General features: G+C 38.5%; 1 long non-coding RNA gene and 1 pseudogene across 1 annotated transcript; both read left to right on the top strand.

Annotated features, from left to right (window-relative positions):
• Positions 1-1197: 1197 nt before the first annotated feature.
• LOC122472597 lies at positions 1198-6320 on the top strand. The gene is made up of 2 exons (XR_006294475.1): positions 1198-4845; positions 5918-6320. It is a non-coding gene; the product is annotated as an uncharacterized LOC122472597 (long non-coding RNA).
• A 9528-nt stretch (positions 6321-15848) lies between these two features.
• On the top strand, positions 15849-15970 carry LOC122474083 (annotated as a pseudogene).
• Positions 15971-23921: the final 7951 nt, after the last annotated feature.

Genomic DNA, 23921 nt, shown 5'->3' with positions numbered 1-23921 from the left:
TATAGATGCATATATTTAAAACAGGTATATAACTATAACTGACCATTTATACTTCATACGGGGTCAAGCAGCTCTGAGAAGCACAGTGTTGCTTTCCTTTCTATAAGCCTTCCATACCATACATCATGAAACACACTCTCCTTGGAATAGCAAAGTTTATGATAGGAATGCAAAAGTCCTCGAAAACAACCTTACTGGTGAAGGAAATCAGAATATGTCACTTCAAAACATGCCTCTTTGACATAATTATTTTGAGCCGAAGGCAATTAAGCAGCAATAAAAGCAGGAAAATTTCTCTACACTCCTCCTTTCTGTCTAAAGGCAGGATATAAATTTCCTTTGCTGGAGACAGCTCTAAACTCAGCCCAGAAGTGCCACCAGAGGAATCTGCAAACTTTGCTCCATTGGTTTCCCCTCATATATTTACCTTCCCACAGTTTCTGCCCGTGAAAGCCTAAAACCCTTTCCCTCTGTCCTGTTATTTCTAAGTTGATTGTTCCCTTGTTAAGATGCTATACAAAGTTCTAGCTGCCACTTTGAGTTACCCATCCCTGAATATGGGAGTTACCCATCTCCCACATATATAGTTGACCCCTGAATAACATAGGTTTGAACTACACAGGTCCACTCACATGCTGATTTTTCTTTTGAAGAATAGAGCACGGTGCATTCTTGCAATTTTCTTGACATTTTCTTTTCTCCAGCTCACTGTATTGTAAGAGTAGAGTATATTATATCTATACACACAAAATATGTGTTAATAGACTGTGTATGTTATCAGTAAGGCTTCCAGTTAACAGTAGACTATTAGTAGTTAAGTTTTTGGAGAGTCAAAAGTTATACATGGATTTTCGATTGCATGGGGGTTGGTGCCCCAAACCCCACATTGTTCAAAGGTCAACTGTATATGAGATATACATATTAATAAAATTTGGTCTTTCTCTTATTAATCTGTCTTTTATTAAAGAGACCCAGCCAAGAACCTAAAAGAGGAGAAAAAAAATAATTTCCCTTCTCTACACTGTTAGGATTTTTTTTTAATTTTTTTAATGTTTTATTTATTTCTGAGAGAGAGAGTATGAGTGGGGGAGGGGCAGAGAGCGAGGGAGACACAGAATCTGAGGCAGGCTCCAGGCTCTGAGCTGTCAGCACAAGAGCCCCATATGGGGCTTGAACCCATGAGCTGTGAGATCATGACCTGAGCAGAAGTCAGATGCTCAGCTGACTGAGCCACCCAGGCGCCCTCTTTAGGATTTTTAATGAAAGTTGTGCTTCTCCCCTTGAATTAATTCCTGACTTTCTCTCTGTCAAAGCCACACTGACTCAAAGTAAGGATCTGGTTAGACTGACCTTTTGAAGATGAAGACATTCTTCCTTGGTGACCAAAATTTGTTGAAAGTATGCTTCCTGATCTAAATAATTTTCACATGAGCACTTAGGTATCATCTCCCTTTTATGGCTGAGGAAATAAGGCTCAAATTCATGGAGCTAGTTAATGGAGATGCAGAATTTGAATCCAGATCTATGTGGCTCAAAAACTTGTAACCCTATCCATTGTGAGGAACTGTCTCACTCTTCAAATTCCAAAGCTCTAAAATTTTAGAAACTCCTTATGATATATGCAGTTGTCTTTTATTATTGTGTAAGTATTTATGAATACATTGGATTTGAAAAAAATTTCAAAATATTACACAATATTATTTAACAGTAAAAATAAGAAGCATCTATAGAGAAGCATCTACAATTCTCTGCCAACAAGTCAACTTTCCCAATTTCCTAATTATCATTTGGTTCTTACTCATAGGAATATTCAAAATCAAGTTGTAATTACAAATTTGTAGCTTTATTATCTTTATGTATTAAATATGTACTCCATGTTATTATAATTTTGGGGTTACTGGTTTTCATTACTCTATATTTGTCCATTGAATTAATGCACTATACTTCACTGCCCCCAATACTAAGCATGTGTATTAATCCAAGTACTTCCCTATTTTAAATAACATTCTACAAGCATCTCAGTTGTTTCGGTATTTCTTTTTTCCTTTAGGTAAATTTCCATGAGTGGGATTGCTGTGCCAAAGGGCAAGATGAACATTTTAAAATCTGTAAACATCCTAAATTATTTGAAAGTATTGTATCAATTTCATTGCTTCTAATAACCTGTGTGTAACAGTTTCATTATATATTACCTGTCTATATTTTTAATGTTATATAATACCTATGAAATACTACTTGAGACTTTAGCATACTTCCTTTTAAAGTTTTGATCCCTTATTTCACTGTTGTGATAGAGACCACTAGCTACCCAGTGCAGCATCCGTTTTTCCTTTCTCCTTAGTAATAAATCCCCAACTTAGAATGGACGCATTTTGCCCCCACACAAAAGGATTACATTTCCCAGCTTCCCCTGCTGGGGGTGGCCGTGTGACTTGGTTCTGGCCACTTATTAACATATAAGTGTTATATGATAGAAGAAGGCTGCTCAAGGGAAACTGACTTGCAACATAATGGGATGGCTAGATTCCAGCAGCCATCTTGGACTATGCAGTCATTGACCTTGAGGAAAGAAGCTGTAAGTGAAAACAGTGGAGCAAAAAGATGGGTGTCATTGTCCTTGTTGACATTATGGAGCTGCTGAGGCAGCCCTGATTTTTATCTAGCTCTAGGCTTCTTTTATATGAAAGAGAAATAAACTTCCATTTTACTTAAAACACTATTATTTAGGGAATTTTCTCTTACGTGTAGCCACAACTAATACTTCCCATGTTGGTTATCACGTCCCCTTTATGGTGTCTCTAAATCTCAGGTCCCCAGTTGTCTGATAGGCCATATTCCTAGAAAACTGAGTATAAATTCATTTTTCTAAATACCACCTTTGTAATACTATAATGTATCCTCTTGTAAATTACCCCATCATATATCCCCTTTGTAAATCTAGATTTGCATATGCTAAATTTGCTTAAGAGGCTTATTTCTTCTACCAAGTAATGATAATTTACAAACTCAAACTGCAGTCTTTTGGTTTCACTCTTAAAGTGTGCTTTTATATCCCTGGAGTTCCCATTTTCAGGCACCATATTAAGTTATCTTAGTTGAATATTAGATATTGTATTTGAAAAATTATTTTTAGAAATATTTTTAAAAATCATTTTAGGTCTTAAATGATACTGGCTTTCTCCAGTGAGTATTCTGTTTACTTCTTACTTGCACCAGGGACACTTGCTATTCAGCATCATCTGAATATCATTTTAGGGCTTGAGGTTTTCTATCCACCCAGATAGCTTGAAGCCAGACTTGTGGTATATATGAGGGCTGGTTGTTTCTTCTTCACCATTCCTTCAGCTCCATAGCCCTGGCCTCCAAGACTTATTACCCTGACCATAACCTATAAGGTAGTTGAAAGCCCTACTCAGTGGCCTCTCCTGATAACAGATGTCCCTAAGCAAACACAGCCCCAGAGCTGGGCTCACTTCTCTGGATTTCTATTCTTTTGGGGGATGTTGGCCCCAAAACTCATAATTTGGTTAAATCTTTGATACTTCTAGGAAGATGTTTTTATATTTCCCCATATTTTTCATTTGTCTGAATTTCCTAGTCCATCATTATTAGAATAAGAAATTGGGGTACCGCATTAGGGCCATTTATTTTACTAGAAATATAGCATATTTTTTGCAAAAGCAACAAAAAAAATTACAGTTCAGCAACTTGGTCACTTGTCATTACTCAGCTCTTTAATACCAGATAAAAGAGTATAAAAATTAGCACTGTAAATCCCATTTCCCTCACCATGTCTTTATTTATTGTATATATTTTTACCTACAGGCAGTAAAAACTTGAATTTTCTCCATTCTAAAATTCGCAGTATCCTCTCTCCTTGAATGTGGACTGAACTTAGTGATGTGCCTTTGAAGCCTACAGTATGGAAGAGAAATAAAGTATCTCTACCAGAGGAGAAATCTGGCAGATACCACATTAACCAGATGACCCAAGTTAACCTGATAATAAATCAGTAATAGATTGATACTCTATATATTATTATATACATATAATAATACAATGTGATGAGAGTTGATAATAAATCAGTAATAAATTAATACTCTCTATATTATTATACACATACAATAATACGATGTGATAAGAAGAAGGTACATCACCTCTGTGGTATTTTCCCCCAAACCCATACCCACACCATGGTTTAATCATAAGAAAACAAACTGAAGGCCATTCTATAAAATACCTGATTAGTACCTTCTAAGTGTCAAAGTTATGAAAAACAATAAAAGACTGAAAAACTGTCCCATATTAGGACAAAGGAGACATGATGACTAAATGCAATATGGTATCCCAAATTAGATCCTGGAACAGAAAACTTAGTGGAACCTTAGTGGAAAAACTGGAGACATCTGGACAAAGCCTGTAGCATAGCTGATGGTAATATGAGATGTTACTATTAGGAGCACATGGGTCATGTATCATCTCAATTTCTTTGCCACCTCTGCAACTTTTCTATAAATGTAAAATTATTCCAAAATAAGTTTAAAAGTTACATTTATTTACTCCTAAATCAATGTTAAGATCTCATATTTAAAATCTCACACTTCATTAGTCACCTTATGGCGATCATATTGCTTTTCTAAATTATATTGTAAAAACAGAAAGCATATATTGTGGCAGAAATGATTAGATATTCACCTAGAAAGGAGGATCCTGCTCCTTTTTCGTTGTGTAGCTCTTGCTGGGAAGGAATTTTCTCAGACATGGACTTCATTTCCTCCTGGTGGGATCATACTAGTTCTTGTCAATGGAAGATGTGAGTCATTCTCCAGTACAGGGGGTGAAAAAGTGAGTATGCTTTTTTTACTTTCTCTCCTCCCCCATCAACTGGCTAGATGTCAGTGCCCATGGTGACCTTGGAAGCCACATGTTATGGATTGAGACTGTAACCTAGGTCCCTGAACAATTTTGTGAAGCAATGCACTCCACCCAAACCCCCACACCCCACCATTAAGAAGCACTCCTCTGGGCCTTTTCATAAATGAGAAACTGAAGCTTTTAAGATTTCTGGGTCTTTCTACTATAGAAGCTCACATTATCTTAACTAGGATGTACATCTACTTCACTTGAGTCTCCCACCTTCCCTAACTCATCTGAACTAGGTTGACATTACATGGTATTTCCAGATTCACAGAGTCAGGTAGAGGTTAACAAACATTGCTATGAACAATAAACACAGGAGAACTAAAGTGACTAAGAAGTACTGCAATTCAATACATTTAGAATTAAAATAGCATGTTTTTCAATGCATGGCAGTGGCACAGGGATCTTTCCACCCAAGTGGCATGTCACCATCGTTCTTCCAAGAGCCCTTGGAAAAAGTCCAATAAATTTATCAGAGTGAATGTGTGTTACCATTGCTTGGAAAAAAAGGGCACACATACCAACATGTACCATCTCTTTTAAAAGCACTATATATAAGTTGTCTCCTTTTTATGATCAGGAAGAAACTTAAAATATGCTCTTGGGGTTCGGGGTTAAGTGGAATCCCTTCCCTGTATTCCTGCTTCTGGCACAGGGATATTGTCACCATGGGGATGTCATGACTCAGTCTTGGTCGCTGTGTGAATGGCCCACTCTGTGTGTGTGTGTGTGTGTGTGTGTGTGTGTGTGTGTATGTGTGTGTGTGTGTGTCTTTATTATGGCAGGGACCCCTGAGTTGTGAATGCATTCTGGGCCCTGTTCCCAAGTACAGAAAGCAGTCACCCGTCTGTATACAAAGGCAGGAAATTTCAACATGTTCTCAACACATTTTGAATAGGACAGAAATTACAAAGTGAGCCAGATTTTTCTAGTGCCTAAACTATACTCACTTGTGCATAATGAATCCTTAAAGACAAATTGTTCATTTTCTTTTTAGATTGTTCATCTGGAAAACTTCCTTCAGGATATTCTCCAAAACTGTAAACTCCATAAGGACAGGACTTTCTGCTTTTTTCACTGCTATATTCACAGGCTTGGAACAGCGCTTGACATGGGTAGTTTAATGACTATTTGATGAATGGATTCACCACAGCAGTGACCTGCTTCAGGATGTCTCCCCTAATACTCCCAAGGTCTGACCTCTGTGCCACTCCTATGCATTCAAAAACATTCTGGGCTACTTCTATTATATATTCTATTATATATTCGACTAAATGTCCATGATGTTAACTTGTCAGTCTACCCACTAGACTCTAAACTCTTTGTGAGCAGGAAATGAATCTCCTTTATTTGTATCTCCAGTGCCAAGCACTGACACAAAATAAATGATTAATAAATGGCTTTTTGTGACAAAGTCTATAGATACATGCCTGATACCAGCTTAATTGTACCAGCTTAACAGCTTTATACAACTGTATATATAACTATATATACCATCAACATATTCACATCTCTTAAGAGGTGCTATTAATCCCATATCACTGAGTACAGAAATCAAAGCTGCGGCAAAGGTTTAGAAATTTCAGTTACTCAAAGGGAGAGAAACCAGAGCCTTTCGTGTGAGTGATACCAGTTAGTGAAGATAACTGATCATTACAAGTTACTACATGTTTGGGCAATGATACCAGATACTTCTTCAGTTTCAGAATATTTTCTGGTAGGTGTTTTTATGCTACCAGAGATAAAGAAGAAAGAACACATGGGAGAAATTTGGGAATTTCCATTTTGACAATGAGGGTGAGAATTTCTTGTAAATTTTAAGAGGTTTTTTTTTTCTCTCTTCCCCTTGATACTTTCTAAATTAACTTGCAAATATAGGAACTCATATGACCTGACTTTCTCAGTTTAACTAATCTAAATTTCTATTTATGGCAACAGTCCTACATCGGGTTTTATTATGAGGTGCAGTTCATGCTTTAGTTACCACTATCTATGGAAAAACTGAGGTATGATACTCATGTTTACTATGATGTCATGAATAAATTTCTCTACACAGTAAAAATATTACAGAAGAGTGGGGAAGGCTTTGTCAGTTTGATAGCCTGACATGAATTACACAAGACTTGAACATGGCTGGGATAATGATGGAAAAATCAGGACACCAGGCAATTATTTGCCTCCCCATCCAAAAAAGAAAGTAGTAAGAGGTTAGAGTGGGAGACAGCCAAAGCATAAGAGACTCTTAAAAACTGAGAACAAGCTGAGGGTTGATGGGGGGTGGGAGGGAGGGGTGGGTGGGTAATGGGTATTGAGGAGGGCACCTTTTGGGATGAGCACTGGGTGTTGTATGGAAACCAACTTGACAATAAATTTCATATATTGAAAAAAAATTAAAAAAGAAAGTAGTTTTTTTGAAGGAGGCATTTCTTTTATAATTATTTTACTTAAAAATCAATATCTTATTGAAGAACCAACCATCTAGGATTTGTGCTTAATTCATCCAATAAACATTGATTGAGGAGATACAATTTGTCAGATGTTGTGTTTTGTGATTAAGAATAAAGAGAACACTCAGTGTCTGAAGTCAGAGTCACAGAGTTCAAACGAACTTAGTTTGCTTGGGGGATGAAAAGAGGTCTATGGTGACTGGAACACATGAAAATAAGGCTGGGAAGATTGCGGTGATGACATTGTGAAAGGTCTTCCATTAATATGCTAAGATGTTTGAACACAACCTGGGAGCAACCTGTGAGGAGAAGGTGAGTAGAAGATATCATTATCAGATTTGTTGTCTCTGGTGAAAACTTCAGCAGGCTCTGGGTGCATGGACTAGAGATATCACTGGGGATTAATGACAGGTGGGGCTTTCTAAGAAATGCAAAAAAGTAATGTAAGGCAGTGGATTGTGGATGGAGAAAAGGGATTTGGTGAACAATTGGATGAATGGAATAACAAGAACTGAAGAGGAGACGGGGTTGGTCTCCTCCTGCAGAGGCTCAGGACATATTAACCCTTAACTAAGCCAGGGAACACAAGAAATATGGAGGATTATGAGTTCGGTTTTAGATATACAACAGTTTAATGAGTAAGATGCTTGTAGGATACCTAGGTGAAGACAACTGATAGCTAGTTGGAGATTGACTTGGGAGGCATCAGTGGACAGGAGGTGGTACACCACTAAAATATGTGAGATCATCAAGGGAGTATATGCTGTAGTGAAATCCAGCATGAGAAGAGGAAAGATTGGTTTGGGAAGATACGAAGTCATTGACAATCTTTATTAAAAAATACTTCAGCACAGTGGTACAAATAAAAGTTGGATTGCATTGGACTGAGGAGTAAAGGCAGTAGGTTCAGAATTCTATTCTAAGATGATAGGTACAGAAGTACACAAATACATAACGGGGAAACGCTCATATTTATGGGTTAGGATGGAATTGTATCCAAGGGAGAGACAACTTGAAGATTTCCTAGTTCAGGAAGTAAGTGATGAAACAAGGTCATGGAAGAGGAGAGAGAACAGGAAAAGGGAATGTCAACAAGACCTCTTGCTCAACTATAGACCCCAATAGTTAAAACCAGAAATAGACAAGACTGCTGCTGACTCATGCTCTAACTTTAACCCATTGTGCTTTTGTTTTTAATTTTTATTATTTAAAAAAAATTTGTTTAATGTTTATTTCTTTTTGAGAGAGAGGGCACAAGCAGGGGAGGGGAAGAGAGGGATGGAGACACAGAATCCAAAGCAGGTTCCAGGCTCTGAGATGTCAGCACAGAGCCCGATGCAGGGCTTGAACTCACGAACTGCGAGATCATGACCTGAGCCGAAATCAGATGCCTAACCAACTTAACCACCCAGGCCACCCAAGCATTGTGTTTATTTCTTAATGCCTTTCCTTGAGACACTGATGAAGACATTTTGCAATGACCAGAACATTCCAAACACCAGAACAGAAAAGCCCTGATAGCACTGGAGTGCCTAGAAGAGCACATCCCACATGTCCCCTTCCCTGCCTATTGTGAGAAGTAAAGGAGATGAATCATTTTCAGAAATACCAAATAAAAGCTTTGATGTCTAATTAACAATAGGTTTACAACCTATTGGAAATATGTAAGAACCCCGCCCCCCCCCCCCCCGACACACAATGGAGTCCCAAAACCTTAGACAATTCACTTCCTGATTATTCTTCCTGTCTCTGTTTCGCGGGCTTATTTTTGCAGGCTTTGCAATGAGCTTGAGCTAAAGAACAAAGGGAGAAGGGACTGAAAGTCTTTGTGTTACCTCAGGGAACGTACATTTGTTCCAATCAGACTACTTTTTACCTTATGTGGGCATAGGCGATATCCGGATAAGGCTGTAACCTTTGTAGTACTCAGCCAATGAGGAACCAGGGAAGGGGCTAGGAGATAAATTGTCTGCTGTAACTGCCCCTAGTATGCTTGTCCATCAGACACCTGCTTTTGCAAGAATGTTGCTTAAAGCCTCACTTCACTGTGCTCTGAGTCTTTGCATCCCTCCTTTGATTGGGTTGATGGGCTTATTTCTAACACCTGTATTTATGGGCTCAACTCATACCAACCCCCTACCCATGATCACTCACTCACTGCCTGCTATCTTGAACTTTGGTTCCTGCCAAATACAGTTTTCTGTGTTTTTCCTCAACTCCATCATTGTTATTTGTCATTATCACCATTATCATCCTAATATTGAGCTCTAATGTTTATGGTTAAAATTTTAAATATTATACCTCAGCTGTATAAAATTGTATAGCTTCTTCATTTTCTATAGTTAATTTTAAAAAAGGTGGGCAGGGGTGAGGTGGGAGAACACTCAAATTTTCTAGTTAAAGGATGATGTAACTGGTTTAATATTGTAGAAATACCTCCCCCAAATAGTTCTTTTCTCTGTAATCTGTTTCCTTCTCTTACAAACATTCTTAACTTCAAGGCTTGGACTGTTTTCTTTCTTTCTTTCTTTCTTTCTTTCTTTCTTTCTTTCTTTCTTTCTTCATAAATTTATTTATTTTGAGAGAGACAGAGAGAGTGCGAGTGGGAGTGTTGCATCCACACGACTCCTAAAACAGAATGCTACGGGCACCAGTGACAGTCACAAAAAAGTTTATTGCAATGAGAGGCAAGGCCAACCGATCGGGACGGACACTCTTGACCAGAATGCGGTCACGAACAGCCGGGTACAGAGTTCTTACAGCCGACCACATCGTCTTATCATCACCTGGGAACAAAACAAAGAAATAGTTCCCAGATGGGGGTGGAAACAGTTCAGACATGCCCTTGCCCCAATCCAATCAAACACTAATCCAGTTGATTTTCCTTGAACTTTTGTTCCCTTGATTGATAGGACAAGGCTGTTATCTCTTAATCTACAGTGTTAAAACAAAGCTGTTATTTCTTAAGGCTACAGGTTAGCCCAACACTACAATTTAACACTTACAGGGGGTGGGGTAGAGAAAGAGGGAGAATTTCAGGTAGGCTCCAGGCTGTCAGTGCAGAGCCATGCAAGGCTCCAACTTACAAAACTGTGAGATCATGACCTGAGCAGAATCAAGAGTCAAACATTTAACCAACTGAGCCATCCAGGTGCCTCAGGCCTTGGACTGTTTTATTGGCTCAGAGAAAGGGAAAGGAACTAGCTTTAGATTAAGGAATATAAGAGAGGAAAAAATAGTTTTTCCTCTACCTATTTTAGGTTCTCTGGCTGGGGACTTGAACATGAGACTAACAAAAGACAGATTAATAAGAGAAAAGCAAACAAGTTTATTAATATGTGCATTGAACAGACATATGGGGACACTCACAGATAAACAAATCAAAGTGGTACTTGGAATTTTGGATTATATGCCATTTTAGGCTAAACAAAGGAAACAGGGTATGGGCCTTTTGGATTAGAGGAGGTAAGGAAAATTCAAGTTATAAGAAGGTGACCTGGTAAAGTATGGTTAGGGAAGATTGTTTAGTAAGATTTGCTATGCAGATTTACTGAGTGCTTGCAGGTTGGTAAGAGTTGTGAAGTATTCCTCTGTCCTGCTTCCTTTTACAAATGGAAATTTCCTTTATAAATGTAGCTGTCCTTTACAAAAGGAAAATTTATATTCTATTTTGGAGTTTTTCCTCTATCTGCTGTTTCTCAATAGCCTTTAGCTCAAAATACTCCATATGCAGTGGCATACTCTGATGCTCTTCAGGAAGAAGGGTACTCTTGGGAAGCCACCTGTTGTCTACTGGTACAGGTTGTGGAAGATGTGGGAGAAGAGATTAGACATCAAGACCCTTGCTTGGCACACAGCCCAAGCTCCCTGCTGAAACCTCAATGTGTCGTAGTTGATTAGAAAAGTGTTAAAAAGGGGCATCTGGAAGGTTCAGTCAGGTAAGCATCTGACCCTTGATTGCGGCTCAGGTTGATGAGGGAGCATAAGGCAAGCTAAGAGCAAAGCACAAGCCAATCCTCCCCTCACCACCACCTCTGCCAGGTGGGATATGTGTGATATTCTTGGACACTCCTGGCTACCCAAGGACAAAGGAAAGGACAGAAAACAAATAGTTAAACTGATGAGTTTCCATCAGTTTACAAATATCTTAGTAAATTACAAGAAAAAGGCAATCTTATCAATAGCCTATCTCCAGGAACTCCCTATTACCTTAATAATGCTTTGCTAGAGGGAAAAACAACCTCAGCTTGACAATACCTAGGCTTCCAGTAAACTGTAAATCCTCTTTAGCATAGGAAAATCTCTTTAAGAAACTTTCTCTTGACTTTACCTCTCCCAACTCCACAGTGTATAAGCAGTCACTCTGCACAACCCCAGTGCAGCTCTTCCTGCCCATGGGTCCTGTCCCTGTGCCTTAATAAAATCACCTTTTTGCACCAAAGACGTCTTAAAGAATTCTTTCTTGGCTGTCAGCTCCAAACCCCCACGAACATCCCAAAATCCCATCGATCAAGGTCATGATTTCATGGTTCATGATATAGTTCGTGAGATCGAGCCCCGCACCAAGCGCTGTTAGTTATCCCAGAGTCTGCTGGGAATTCTCTTTCCCTCTCTGCCCCTCCCCACCAAAAATAAATAAATAAAATTAAAAAAAAAAAAAGGTGTTAAAAAGAAAATTACAGGCCCAAAATGGTGTCACTTAGGCTAAGTCTCCAAACAGGGGCTTACTACCTAAACTTCTAGTAGTTTCAACCTCTCCCAGAAATAAAAGTCTTAACTAATCAGTCAGGTATTTTCTGATAATACCAATGAGGTAATTTGTCACATGGACTTTTTCCATTCCCCAAAGGAATAATGAGGTAATCTACCTAGTAAGACTCCTGCCCTTTCTCCCTAATGGACCGTGACCTTACCTGCAACAATCCTTTCTCCTGCTAATAACATTCTTGTCCCACCCTCCTTCCTATAAAAACCTTCTATTTTGTATGGCTCCTTGGACTCCCCTCTACTTGCTAGATGTGATGCTTTCCCATTCATGAATCACTACATAAGGCTAATTAGATCTTCAAATTTACTCAGTTGAATTTCTGTTCTTTAACAAAGGGGAAACCATGGTTTGCAGTGAGGAGATAAACCAAATGCAAAGGTGTCCTGGCTTTTTTTAAAGGAGAAAACACCACTCAAGAGTGTCCCTAGGCCTATTCAGAGTGGCTGCAGGTATGATAGAAAAAGATAGGATGAAATAGGCAGAGACAGAAAGACTAGGCTCTGAGGTCCCTGGGTGGGGAAAAACACATATTTTGGAACAAGGCTGGGAATGTCTGACAACAGCAACCCCCCCTCAGGGGTAAGGTTCCTCTTAAGAATGTAACAGACACCACCTACTCCCCTTTAGGCATCCTTCAGGAATTTGACAAAAGACCTAACTAAAAATAAGTAGTAGGCCATAAAACATATGACCCACAAGGAATTATATGGCCATGGACCACCCCTCATATGACTGGGGAAAAAAATAGGATAAAATAGGCAGAGAAGGAAAGGATAGGACCTGAGGTCCCTGGGTAGGGAAAAACACATATATTGGACATATGTGTCTGACCACAGCAAACCCCCTCAGGCTTAAGTTTCCTCTTAAGAATGTAACGAATCCCACCTACTCCCCCACAGGTTTCCCTCAGGAATTTGACAAAAAGACCTGAGTATGGCCTTAGGCCACCCCTCACACCATGGAATTGAGCCAATCAGAAGTGGACCTCCCAGAACCTAGAGCTATTAGGCCAATAAGAGTGGGACCTGAGAGGGAACAGGGGCCAGGGGAGGACTAACCAAAACCTCATAAAACCCTTATAATACCCCTTACAAAACCCCTTATAATACCCTTGCCTATTATAGCATGGGCATTCACTTTTGAATGTCCCCTCTCCGGAAAGAAAGCTTTCCTACTATTCTTCCTTTCTAATCTTATACTCTAATAAACTCTTGCCTGTTGCTCATTTGTGTCCATCTCTTCATTCTTCAAAGCAGTGAGACAACGGATCCCAGGTATTATGGTAAAAGATCCTGCAACACAGGGACGCAACAATAGTTGACGAGACAGAAGGAGCCTCCCTCGATGGCTTGGATGGAACCAAATCCCCCCTCCTTCATATACCTTTAGAAGTGGAAGGTAATTGAGTGGTAACCTGCCTTGGGGCCACCACGAGGAAAGAGGTGTAGGAGCAAGAAGTTACTTGGCAACCTCTGCCACAGGTCTGACAGAGAAAATGCCTGAGTTCTCCAAGGTCGGGCCAAGTCAGCATTTGTGGATCACTGAGCCCAGTCCAACCAGGAGTACAGGCCAATAGTCTAAATTCTGCACATTCCAACAGCAAATGTCCCCAGGGTCTCCACAGACATTGATTGATATCTAGGATACTAATTTGAGGAGGGTCTCTAAGACCAACAAACATTTCAAAGCCTACAGAAAGATCCACTTTGGGACATAAGGACTTCTTCCCACTAAGAGGGTACACGGCTTTTCCCATTGAACTCAGACACTCTGAAAAGTAAGAAGGGGAGGAAGGAGGAAATGGCTTTGATGTAGAGTTACAGATTAGATTATTGAATATTTACCCAGCAAGGGACAGTTTAAACAGCACACACTAAGATAACTTTACTTGGCAAGTTTAACTCTTGTGGCATCCCATTTTACTGCTTCCCTTCTCCCTCCAACCAAGTGGGGTGGAGACTAGTGCAAATGTTTAGATCAATTATGAATGAAAGGGACCTACTATTATGGGTCAGAGAGGCTATTATTATACCTATTTTACAGATGAGAGAATGAGGCTCAGGGATAGTAAGAGGGGATGCGTTACCAAATCTACACTGATTGATTCCAGAGACTCTTCTCTTGAGGAGTTCTCTATCTTCTCCCTGTAAGTCAAATAGGATACTTAATGAAAGGTAAAAGTTTCAGTAATCAATTGATTAACTGAGGTATGTATACCACCCTAAACTTTTATATCTAGGAAAACGAAAACATCATTCATTCATATACCAAATATGTTTTGAGGGCTTACTATGTGTCAATCCCTGTGCTTAATGCTAGATATATACTGTCAAGAAACTGTGTTTGACAAAATGAAGGTGGTCATCCACTAGGAAGTCATGATCTTTTGCCCAGTTCTTGAGCCTGAGTCAGTTATCAGATCTGGTCCTGGTTGACTGAAGAGGTGGCCATGTCACCAGGAGGAGGAACCCTGAAACCACACCACAGGAGCATTCTATAATGATTCTCCCAGTCCTTCCTCAAGGGGACATATGGCCATCCACCATGGTGGCTGTGTACTGGAGAAAGAGGAATTCCAAAAGGTATTGAGGGCTATCAAACGCAGGGGTGGAGTTGACACTGATATTTGGAGATCTGAAGCATTATCATAGGATGGTTTCCTGTGTTGTTTGTTTTTTTTTTTTTTTAGGCTTTAATTTAACAGGTAGAGCACACATTTAACATATATAACTTACAAATATTTCTTCTTAGAATCTAGATTTCTTTGATGTTATATAATGTGTCATATGTCAAAACAGGGTTTTAATTGGGTTTAGATTTCCTGGAGGAGACCAATGTGGTGCCTAAGAGAAGGTAACACTTCATATAAGGGAATAGCTGACTCAATAACAAGGGTGGTTTTGGTGGTAGATTTGTATAAAATTTCAAGATAACTAATTCTTTAAAAAAGAGAAATAAATACATGGAAGAACATTCCAGGGTTCTGCATGGGAATACTAAATGCCTTAAAAATGTCAACAGCCAGCATTGGAACTGCAGAACACCAAAAAAGACAGAAAAAAAAAAAATTAAAAGCAGCCAGACAGAAAAAACAGATTACCCACCCTTAACTACTGATTTCTAAACAGTAACAGAGGAAACTAGATGAGTGTGGAAGGATAGCTCCAAAGTTTTTACAGAAAACTCTTTTGAGATAAATTGAGAATTTTCAGATAAACTGAGAATCTTTATCACCACTAGACTTTCTCACTAAAGCAACATCGAAAGAATGTATTTCAGAAAGAACAATGAGTACAGAAGAAAGATCTGAGATTGAAAAAAGAATGGAGAAGATGAAAACTATAAAACATGTACAGCATTTAATTCAAAACAAAAGAAGTCTATATAACTGGAGAAAAGTCTCATGTGCACGAATTGAAAGATTCACTAGTATCAAGGTGTAATTCTCTCTAAATTGACCTAATGATTTAATGTAATCTCAACCCAAATCCCAAAGACCCTTTTTATGTAGAAATCAAGTTTCCATAAAACTTAAAATTTTATGGAAAATCAAAAGATCCAAATGGTCAACACATTTTTTTAAAAGAAAACAAAATTAGAAGACTCAAATTATCTAATTTCAAGATTTCACATAAAGTTAGAGTATGGTATCTGTGTCAGGAAAGACATGAAGTTTGATGGAATGGAAGAGAGAATCCAAAAATAGGCCCACAGGCTTTGCACAGTGGCAGTATGGTAGCCAATGAGGTTTATCCGAGGCGCGATTATTGCTAATTGAAAACAAAAATAGACCCACAAATAAAAGTCAGCTGATTTTTGAAAAGGTGTCAATTCAGTGGACAAAGCAAAGTCTTTTCTGCAAAATGTGCTATAATGATATACCAAAAAAAAAAAAGAAAGAAAAGAAAAAGAAAAAAACTACTGTGCTTCACACCATATACAAAAATTAACTTAGAATTGATCATAGACTTAAATATAAGAGCTAAACCTAAAAAAATTTCTAGAAGTGTCAAAGGAAAATATTTATGATCTTGGAAGTGACCAGTGGTTCTTAACAAGGGGTGATTTTGGCCCCAGGGGACACCTGGCAGTGTCTGGATACATTTTTGGCAAATACAACTTTAGATGGGGAATTGCTACTAGGATCTAACCAGTAGAAACCAGGAATGTTGGCAAACACTGTACAATACACAAGGGATCCCTCACATACAATAGAATTATCCATCACCAAATGCTAATAGTGCTAAGGTTGAGAAATCTGGGTTAGGCAAAAGTTTCTCAAGACAGACCAAAAATATGAACCACAAGAGGAAAAAATTGAAAAGGCCTTCACCAAAGCCTTTTCCTTTGTGTAAAACACTGTTAAGAAATGAAAAAACAAGGCACAGACTAGAAGGTAATATTTGTAAAACACATATATGATAAAGCACTTGTATCCACAATATAAAAAGAACTCTCAAAACACAATAGTAAAAAAACAATTAAAAAAATTTTTTTTCAATGTTTATTTATTTTTGGGACAGAGAGAGACAGAGCATGAATGGGGGAGGGGCAGAGAGAGAAGGAGACACAGAATCGGAAACAGGCTCCAGGCTCTGAGCCATCAGCCCAGAGCCCAACGCGGGGTTCGAACTCAAGAACCGCGAGATCGTGACCTGGCTGAAGTCGGACGCTTAACCGACTGCGCCACCCAGGCGCCCCAGTAAAAAAACAATTTTAAAATGGCCAAAGGATTTGAACACTTTCCTAAAGAAAATATACAGGTGGCACGTGAAAAGATGCTCAACATCATTACTCTATAAAGAAATGCAAATGGAAACCACAATGGGACATTAGCACATATCCAGTAGATTACCAACTGCTGGTGAAACTCTGAAGGAACTGGAACTCTGAAGGAACTGTCAACTGGAATGCAGTTAGAGACACTTTGGAAAACAGTTTGGCAATATCACAGAAAGTTCAACATACACTTATTATATGACCCAGTCATCCCATTCTTTTGTACTTATGCAAGGGAAAGTGAATACGTCCACACAAAGATCTATCCAAGAATGCCCACAACAGCTTCATTTATAATGGCAATAAACCAGAAACAACTGAAATGTTCAGTTGGTGAACTGACCCATGGTACAAACCACACAATGGAAAACCACTCAGAAGTAAACATGAAATAACTACTGAGAGATGAAACAACATGAATGTAAGTACAAAAAGACACAAAAAGCTATATACCAGATGAGTTCATTTATACGACATCCTAGAAAAGGTAAAACTACAGATACAAAAAACAGATCAATGACATCTACAGGCTGGGGGTAAAAGTAGGAAATGACCTCAAAGGGGCATGAGGGAACTTTTTTGGGTGATGGAATAATCCTCTACCATGATTGTGGTGATGGTTATAAAAATGTACATTTTATCAAAATTCATGGAACTGTACATTTTAAAAGGGTTAGTTACATTGTATGTAAATTTTATTTCAATAGGCCTGACCAAAAAGAAAAAAGGAAGGAAGGAAGGGAGGGAGGGAGGGAGGAAGGAAGGAAGGAAGACACCCTTACAATTGGTTTCATTCAAAAGCATCACACATAGTAAAGTTATAGACTAACATTTAGTGATTGAAGGGAGTTTGGAAGTCTATGAAAACACTACGCTCATAAATATTTTATAGTCTAGGCACCAGAGGGGATAAATTTGCTCCATCTGCATGGTAATTACAGAAGTAATATTAAAACACTAGTGAGGTTTCTCAAATGCCACCTGATTGATGTAACACTTTTTGAAGGCAGTTATCCAATATCTATTAGAATTAAAATGTGTAGGGGTGCCCAGGTGGCTCAGTCATTTGAGAGACCTACTCTTGATTTTGGCTCAGGTCATCATCCCGGGGTCATTGGATCCAGTCCTGATTTGGGATCCACGCTGAGCACGGAGCCTGCTTAAGATTGTCTCTCCCCTCTGCCCCTCTCCCCTGCTCACACTCTGTTAAAAAAAATAATATCAAATCAAATCAAATCAAATGAATTAAAATGTGCATACCTTTGACTCAGCAAGTCTACTTCTATTACATATTTAACCAAAATATGTGCATACACAAAAATTTAAGAACATGTATATTTGCTGTGTCATTAAATATGACAGTGAAAAATTATTTTCAAAGTAAGGGATTCATTAAATACATTGCATGAAATTAATTCTGAGGAATATTATGCACCTGTGAAAAAAGAATAGGGTAGATCATATACTATTAACATGGTGATAATATGGGAGAGGCAGTGGTGTAGTGGTACAGCCTGTGGACTCTGGAGCTAGGCTGTCTGGGTTTATACTCCAGCTCTGCTATTTCCTAGCTTTGTGATCCTGGGCAAGTTACTTTCTGTGTCTCAGTCTCATCATCTGCAAAGTGAAGATTATAACTGTTCTACTTTATAGGGTTAAATTAGTTAATATATTTAAAATACTTAGGGGTACCTGGGTGACTAAGTTGGTTGAGTGTCTGATCCTTGATTTTGGCTCAGGTCACAATCTCATGATTGTGAGATTGAGTCCCATATGGGGGTCTGCATCGAGTGTGGAACCTGCTTAAGATTCTCTCTCCTTCTCTTTGGGGCACAAGGGTGGCTCAGTCAGGTAGGTGTTTAACTTTGACTCAGATCATGATCTTGTGGTTCATGGGTTCAAGCCCCATGTTGGGCTCTGTGCTGACAGCTCAGAGCCTGGACCCTGCTTCAGATTCTGTGTCTCCCTGTCTCTCTGCCCCTCCCCCCTGGCACCCTGTCTCTCTCTCTCTCTCTCTCAAAAATAAATAATAAAAAACATATAAAAATAAATGATTCTCTCTCTCCCTCTCGCCCCCTGACCCTCTCTCCAGCTCATTTTCTCTCTCTCTCTCTCTCTCAAAAAAAAAAAAAATACTTAGAGCAATGTCAAGAATATAGTGTACACAACAAACACAAAATTTTATTATATTGTTATAATAATGATAATTATTTTGTTGTTATAATGTTGTTATACATTGCTATAATATTGTTATACTACTACTAATTATTATTATTACTACTATTATGGAGAAAGTTTCAAAATCTCTATTAGAGTAAGCTCCATGATTCAGGGACTGTATTTGTTTTACTCATCAGTGTAACCCCAGGGCCTAGCATAGTATCTGACACATAGTAAACCCTCAATAAAAATATTGAGTTATTGAATGATTGATGATAGATTTATAGAGCAAGCTGTAGATCACCATGTATAAGAAGATTTTTAAAAGGCCATTTACTAATGTAACATAGTGTGTCAACCAAACTTCAATTAAAAAGATAAAAGACAACTTAATGGTGAAATGTTTAGGGATGATGTATACTGATCTTTGCAACCTATTTTGAAATACATTAAAAAAATGGATAGTTGAATAGGAATTGGCATAGACACTGGCACATATTTGAATAGATTTGTGGGAAAAAGAGTGAAGGCAACACGTCAAGAGTAGAATCTAGGTGGTAGGTACTTGAGTGTTTACTGTTGAATTCGTTTAGCTTTTCTTTTGAATGAAAAAAAGGCTCTGTGTGTGTGTGTGTGTGTGTGTGTGTGTGTGTGTGTGTATGTGTTTATATTCAGTAGGGAAGAGATCTTTAGGGTTTCTGAGCAGAAATGCTTGTGACATTCCAAGTGGAACAAAGTGTTTTATCTTGTGGGACCCTCCTAGGCATTCCACAGTTGTTAACATCTGAGCACTTTGTCCCCCACGGGCCACAGAGCTTCCTAATCACTATGACAACCACAAATGTCCTCACATATTTCCAAATGCCTAAGTGTTGACAACCAGAATCCATAGCAAACTGGTAACAAATGATTACTTCTTTGCGATTCATTTAAGGGGAGTGGTGGAGTGAGAGGGACCAGGTAGGAAATATTATTTACACTGAATTTTAATAAAACGTGCTGAAACTTAAAAAAAATTAAATCTGCAAAAAAAAATAGTCTGGAAGAATATGCATCACTATGTTAACAATGGTTACCCCTTGGGAGTGGCAGCAGGACCTTCAAGGGAACAAAGTCTTTAACTTTTTACTATATACACTTCTATTGTTTTTATTTTTGTAAGCATCAATTATTTTGGAACAATAAAAAGTAAAGGTCAATTTGCAAAAGAAAAAAGCAAGGTGAAACGTTTATAGAGAAACAAAAACAACAGGAAGAGCTATAAGAGATTTTGTCTTCTTTGGCCTATTCTATACTAAGAATACAACACTTTTCATGATAAGAAAACTGAACTCTAATTAAAACAAAAACAATTTACAATTCATAGAAAAGCAAAGCAAACACATTTGATTCTTAGCCATATTTTTTTAGCAATTTATCTGCACAGACAGTAATCCATTGGTAATTTTTCACCAGAAAGAGAATAGCTTTATCAACAGGTTCTGTTCTTATCATACTCTTGCTACTATGATCATTGAAGCCTTACTGATGTGCTCCCTGGAATGGGGCCATTTTGGAAATTATCATTGAGGATGATGCCACTTAGTGGTGAAACATGCTGACTCTTTGTTGTCAAAATCTGTAATTTGGACAAGTGACTTAGACAAATTTTAGGACCATGTCTGAATCATTCATTCATTCATTTTACAAACCTTTGCTGAGTCTCTAAACTAACAGAACAGAACCTAATAGAATAGAACCTAATAGAGCCCAGAGAGAATTTGAAGAAGTATCAGGAACAGACCCTGCCCTAAAAAATGCTTATAGTCTTGTTCAAGACACAAATACATACTTGAGAATTTCAATGAAATCATGATGCAATGTTGAGTACCATAAAACCATGCAACCTCACACTTATAGAAGATCTTAACAGTAGTCTGGGTCAAACCAGTGAGGTGATTAATGCCAAATAAGGGATACAGAATTTATGAGCAGGAGAGATTGATTGAGCATTGTAGTGTTTTCTGAGGTTCCAGCCTGGGAGACCGAGAGGGTAATGGCACCCCTAATGGGCACAGAATTTAAAACAGGGAGATGATTTAGGCACTAAGATGATGTCATCTGTTTTAGACTCTGAATATGAAGGAACAACAAGACATTATGTCACCTATTCTCCATTTGCTCCTGGAGTCATTTCCCATACCCTCTGCTGACCCCATAGATGGCTTTACCAAGCTTCTCCTAATCTCTGGCTTCAACCAATGGGAGGCACTAGTATAAGATCAAAGGATGGAAATAGATAAAGTTTGGGGTGTTTCTTTCCTGTTCCCTCACTGCTTGGCTGCATCCCTTCTCACAGTGGCCACATTTCCAATTTACTACTGCACCTCCTATCAGGCAGCTCCCCCTTCAACAGTTCCAACCCTCACAGGTTCTGACAACTCCATTTCCTTAAAGACATTATTAAATATCTCATTTCCTTTTAGACATTTCCTTAAAGATATTATAACTTGCCATGGAATAAAATATAGAAGGAGAAGAGCAGAGGACATAGGTCTAGTCCATGCAGATTGGACCAGTTAGAGCAAGAGGAAGACTATTAACCAAAAAAACCAATTATCATAGAAGAATCAAAAAAGTATTTGTCCTTGGGAATGCAAGGTGGTGCAGCCACTCTGGAAAACAGTATGGAGGTTCCTCAAAAAACTAAAAATAGAACTACCCTACGACCCAGCAGTTGCACTACTAGGTATTTATCCAAGGGATACATGTGTGCTGTTTTGAAGGGACACATGCACCCCAATGTTTATAGCAGCACTATCAACAATAGCCAAAGTATGGAAAGAGCCCAAATGTCCATCGATGGATGAATGGATAAAGAAGATGTGGTATATATATATATATATATATATACACACACACACACACACACACACACACACACACACACACACACAATGGAGTATTACTCAGCAATCAAAAAGAATGAAATCTTGCCATTTGCAACTACATGGATGGAACTGGAGGGTATTATGCTAAGTGAAATTAGTCAGAGAAAGGCAAAAATCATATGACTTCACTCATATGAGGACTTTAAGAGACAAAACAGATGAACATAAGGGAAGGGAAACAAAAATAATATAAAAACAGGGAGGGTGACAAAGCGTAAGAGACTCATAAGTAGGGAGAACAAACTGAGGGTTACTGGAGGGATTGTCGGAGGGGGGATGGGCTAAATGGGTAAGGGGCACTAAGGAAACTACTCCTGAAATCATTGTTGCACTATATGCTAACTAATTTGAATGCAAATTAAAAAAAAATAAAAAATTAAATTAAAAAAAAACCCTATTTGTCCTGAACACCAAAGTAAGATGACATTTCAAGAAGGGTTAATGAAGACACTATTGAATACTGCAATAGGGTCAAGGAGAAGACAAATTTTTAAACACTACTGGATTATTTCCATGAGGGCATTTTTAATAGGAGTAAGAATAGAAATCAGGTTTTCAAAGGTTAAAGAGGAACCCTATTTAAATATGGGCAAAGAGTTTGCATAGAAATTTCACCAAAGAAGGGGCGCCTGGGTGGCGCAGTCGGTTAAGCGTCCGACTTCAGCCAGGTCACGATCTCGCGGTCCGTGAGTTCCAGCCCCGCGTCAGGCTCTGGGCTGATGGCTCAGAGCCTGGAGCCTGTTAAAGATTCTGTGTCTCCCTCTCTCTCTGCCCCTCCCCTGCTCATGCTCTGTCTCTCTCTGTCCCAAAAATAAATAAACGTTGAGGGGCGCCTGGGTGGTGCAGTCGGTTAAGCGTCTGACATCAGCCAGGTCACGATCTTGCGGTCCGTGAGTTCGAGCCCCGCGTCGGGCTCTGGGCTGACTGCTCAGAGCCTGGAGCCTGTTTCCGATTCTGTGTCTCCCTCTCTCTCTGCCCCCCCCCCCCCGTTCATGCTCTGTCTCTCTCTGTCCCAAAAATAAATAAATGTTCAAAAAAAAAATTAAAAAAAAAATAAATAAATAAACGTTGAAAAAAAATTTAAAAAAAAAAAAGAAATTTCACCAAAGGCAATATACAAATGGCTTATAATGATGGGAAAAGATGCTAACATCATTGGTCATCAGGGAAATGCAAAGAAATGCAAATCAAAACTATACTGAGTGATTATAATTAAAATGACAGACAGTGCCAAGTGTTGGAAAGGATGAGAAGGAACTGGAATGCTCCTGTATTGCTGGTGGGAATATAAAATGGTACAGCTACTTTGGAAAATAGCTTCTTAAAAAGTTAACTATACTTACCATATAACCCAGTAATTTCATTCCTCCATATTTACCCAAGAGAGATGAAAACATAGGTCCACCCAATGACATGTATGTGATTGATTGTTCATAGCAGGATTACACACAATAGCCCCAAACTGGAAACCATCCAAATGCCCATCAACCAGTGAATGGATAAACAAAATGTGGTAAGCATACAATGGAGTACTATTCAACAATAAAAATCAATGAACTACTGATACATGCTACAACATGCATGAACCTCAAATACATCATGTTAAGTGACAAAAGGTGGACACAAGGACTGGATATCATAGATATTGTATGATTCCATTCCATTTTCTAGAAATGTCTAGAGAAGACAAATTTACAGAGATAAAAAGTAGATTGGTGTTTGCCTATGGCTGAAGGTGAGAGTGAGAATTAACTGCAAACAGGTACAAGAAAACTTTTAGGATAATGAAAATATTCTAAATTCAAATTCTCCATTACAGTGATGGCTGAATCACTCTACAAATTTACTAAAATCATTGTTGACCTAAAATAGGTCGGTTTTATGGTATATAAATGATACAACAATCAATGTGGTTTC

Source organism: Prionailurus bengalensis, chromosome B4 (assembly GCF_016509475.1).
Source record: "Prionailurus bengalensis isolate Pbe53 chromosome B4, Fcat_Pben_1.1_paternal_pri, whole genome shotgun sequence".
NCBI classification, from domain to species: Eukaryota; Metazoa; Chordata; class Mammalia; order Carnivora; family Felidae; genus Prionailurus; species Prionailurus bengalensis.
Note: the sequence above shows the minus strand (reverse complement) of the source record. Positions and strands in the feature narration are given on the sequence as shown.